General features: G+C 47.7%; 1 pseudogene across 1 annotated transcript; it reads right to left on the bottom strand.

The window, feature by feature from the left end:
* Positions 1 to 492: 492 nt before the first annotated feature.
* Positions 493 to 2,248, bottom strand: LOC105509862 (annotated as a pseudogene). The gene is made up of 2 exons (XR_001001491.1): positions 1,434 to 2,248; positions 493 to 1,139 (listed from the first exon to the last, which is right to left on the bottom strand). The product of XR_001001491.1 is annotated as an argininosuccinate synthase-like (transcript).
* Between the last annotated feature and the right edge of the window lie 959 nt (positions 2,249 to 3,207).

The following is a 3,207-nucleotide window of genomic DNA, read 5'->3' as shown; positions in this document are numbered from 1 at the left end:
CTGACAGTAAATTAAAAATTATATTTGCAGGCTGGGAGCAGTGGTTCACACCTGTACTCCCAGCACTTTGGGAGGCCGAGGAGGGTGGATCACAAGGTCAGGACTAGGGCTGACTACATCATTCATGGAGTCCAGAGCAAGATGAAAATTCAGAGTCCTTTACTCAAAAATCAATACTCCTAAAAGTACCAAAATATAAAGTTTTTTCCTTCATTCTATGTAAAAAGCTTGTTTTCAACTTGCCATGGTGTTTTCTATTTGCAATTTACTATCTTTCTAAGTAAAGAAAAATTTAAACTTCAAATTTTGCCATTAATTTTTATAATGTACAAGGCCATTATTAAATACAAATATAAAAGCTACCTTTTATATAAAATTGCCAAAATAACACAGTTTATATTTTGTAGTTCACAAATGCATTTGAGTTTCAGGTTCTTACCAGAACAGTGAAAACACTGTATAAAAGGAACTTACAGGCTTTTTTTAAAAAAATCTTTTAATTGTTATTTTATAGCTCCCCACCACAGCTGCCCCCCACCCTTCCCTTCGATGACAACGTTTGCAGGCTTTAGGGGGACCAGGGAACAAAGCTGGGGCCTGGCAGCCCCACTACGCTGCCAGCCGAGGAGTACAAGTCACAATTACAAATTATCACAACAATTAGCTCCTGTACTTGGGGAATCGGCAAATTGAAGAGGCCCCAGCTCCTCATTGTACAGGGGGCTATCTGGCAGTGACCTTGCTCTGGAGATGATGATATTCCTTCAGCCTGAGGATTCCTTCAACTGATGTTGATGAACCCAGTGGCATCAACTGGCTCATAATCACACTGCACGTTCATGATGACCGGCTCCTCGTTGTACAGAGAGAGTGGGGGACTCCTGGCCAAGGATGTACACCTGGACCTCAAGGACGGACACCTGCACTTTACCTTCCACTTGCTCCTGGGACTGGGCGATGCAGTGGCGGACAAATTCACACTCAGGGCTGTGCCAGAAACCGGTATACACCAACTCAGCAAATTTCAAGCCCAGGCCTTGTTTGATTTTGCGCACTTCCCGGTCCATGGTGAAGGCCTTGGTGTCTAAATGAGCGTGGTAAAGGATGGTGCCTGCTGGGGCCTGGTGGATACCTCGGGACTTCTTTTTTTTTTTTTTGAGAGGGAGTCTCGCTCTGTCGCCCAGGCTGGAGTGCAGTGGCCGGATCTCAGCTCACTGCAAGCTCTGCCTCCCGGGTTTACGCCATTCTCCTGCTTCAGCCTCCCGAGTATCTAAGACTACAGGCGCCCGCCACCTCGCCCGGCTAGTTTTTTGTATTTTTTAGTAGAGACGGGGTTTCACCATGTTAGCCAGGATGGTCTTGATCTCCTGACCTCGTGATCCGCCCGTCTTGGCCTCCCAAAGTGCTGGGATTACAGGCTTGAGCCACCGCGCCCGGGGGGACTTCATTTCAATGAAGCAGTTCTCCACGATGTCAATATGGCCCACACCCCGCTTGCCTGCGACTTCATTCAGGTACATAAAGAGCTCCAAGGAGGTCTGGTGGGTGGTGCCATCCTTGACGTTGGACACCTTCACGGGGACCCCTTTTTTGAACTGGATCTCGAGAATGTCAGGAGTATTGGGGGCTTTGGCCGGGTCCTGGGTCTTTGTGTAGAGACTTGGAGGTCCTTGGTTCTTGGGGTTCTCCGGGATTCCAGCCTGGTAGCTGATGTGCATGAGGTTCTCCTCCGTGCTCCACGGGCTCTGGGGAGTGACTGGGATGGGAATCCCATGTTGCTTTGCATATTCCATCAGGTTATTGTAGCCTTTGACCCGGTTGTAGAATTCGGGCGTCCTCCAGGGAGCAGCGAAGTAGCAGATGAGCTCAAACCGGACCTGATTGTTCCCCTTTCCCGTGGTGCTGTGGGACACATACTTGCCCCCCTTCCACTGGGTGATTTCCATTTGTTTGCAGGTGATGCAGGGCCTGGCGAGAGAGGTGCCCAGAAGGTAACGGTCCTCATACAGTGAGCTGGACTGGATGGCCAGCCAGATGAACTCCTCCACAAACTCCCTGCTGACATCCTCAATGAACACCTTTTTAGCCCCAAACTTCAGCTCTTCCTGGCTTCCTCAAAGTCTTCCTTCTGGCTTATGTTGACCAGGTAGGCAATGATGTCATAGCCTTGTTCTTTCAGCCACAGGAGGATGCAAGAGGTGTCCAGGCTGCCACTGTAGGCCAGAACCACGGAGCCTTTGCTGGACATACCATCTGAGATTGGAGGCATGAGTTCCTGGCGTCTGGAATCTGTCTTCACGGTACAGTGAACTACTCAGGTTCAGGCAGCAGTGGCAGGTGACAGAGCAGGCAGAGCTCACCTGTTTTTATATGCACCGCTTCTAACACTTTCTACCTTTGGCTCACTGATGAGTCAAGAAGGACTTCAGAAGGCTTTGAAAGAAGGATACTTAAGAGTAAAGAAGAAAACAAAACTATGGGTTGCCCTACCCTCTCTCTTTTCTCGTTTGTCATCATTTTCAGCATACCTGGTTGACTGATAACAGGAAGGTAACAAAGGTGAGAAAAGATGTGATAGAGTTCCTTGTTAGTTCATGTTTCTTAGAATGTCCTTGCCTTCTTTCTGTGTTCTGACCAAGACTGAACAGAAAGCATGGCTCTTCAGGTTTATCAGAGCCTCTGCTTACTCAGTCACAGAAGTAACACGCTTGCTTTGTACTCAATTTGTATCACACTGAGCTCCAGTGCATTATGGGTCCACTGGGATTCTGTGCTTATGGGGCATCTTGAATGTTCTATGCACACAGGGAGGCAAAGGATGGCAGAATGACAGAACAAGATTGTGCCTGTCTGCTCATGCACATGGTCCATTGTCTCATTGAACTTCACTTACAAAATGCAAATTTATTAAGAATTTCAGCACAATGATAGCGGGGAATTAAATGAAGTGCAGGAGGCTTTGGAGTTCACAAGCTCATGAAGTCGGCCCTGTTTCTGACTCCATCTCTTGCTTTCCATTCCCACAGCCACCATTCTAATTCCAACCTTCCTTATCTTACAACTAAAGGATCAATAGATTTCTAAACTGGTTTCCTGACTTTCACTTCCTTCTCTTCTATGTATCCTGTAAATCAGGGGCCCCTAATTTACAACTTGTCTGGGACCCTGGGCCAGTACCAGTCCATGACCTGTTAGGAACCAGGCCAC

This window comes from Colobus angolensis, unplaced genomic scaffold (genome assembly GCF_000951035.1).
Source record: "Colobus angolensis palliatus isolate OR3802 unplaced genomic scaffold, Cang.pa_1.0 Scaffold180, whole genome shotgun sequence".
Lineage (NCBI taxonomy): Eukaryota > Metazoa > Chordata > Mammalia > Primates > Cercopithecidae > Colobus > Colobus angolensis.
The sequence above is the reverse complement of the archived record's forward strand: the minus strand, read 5'-3'. Positions and strand labels throughout refer to the sequence as shown.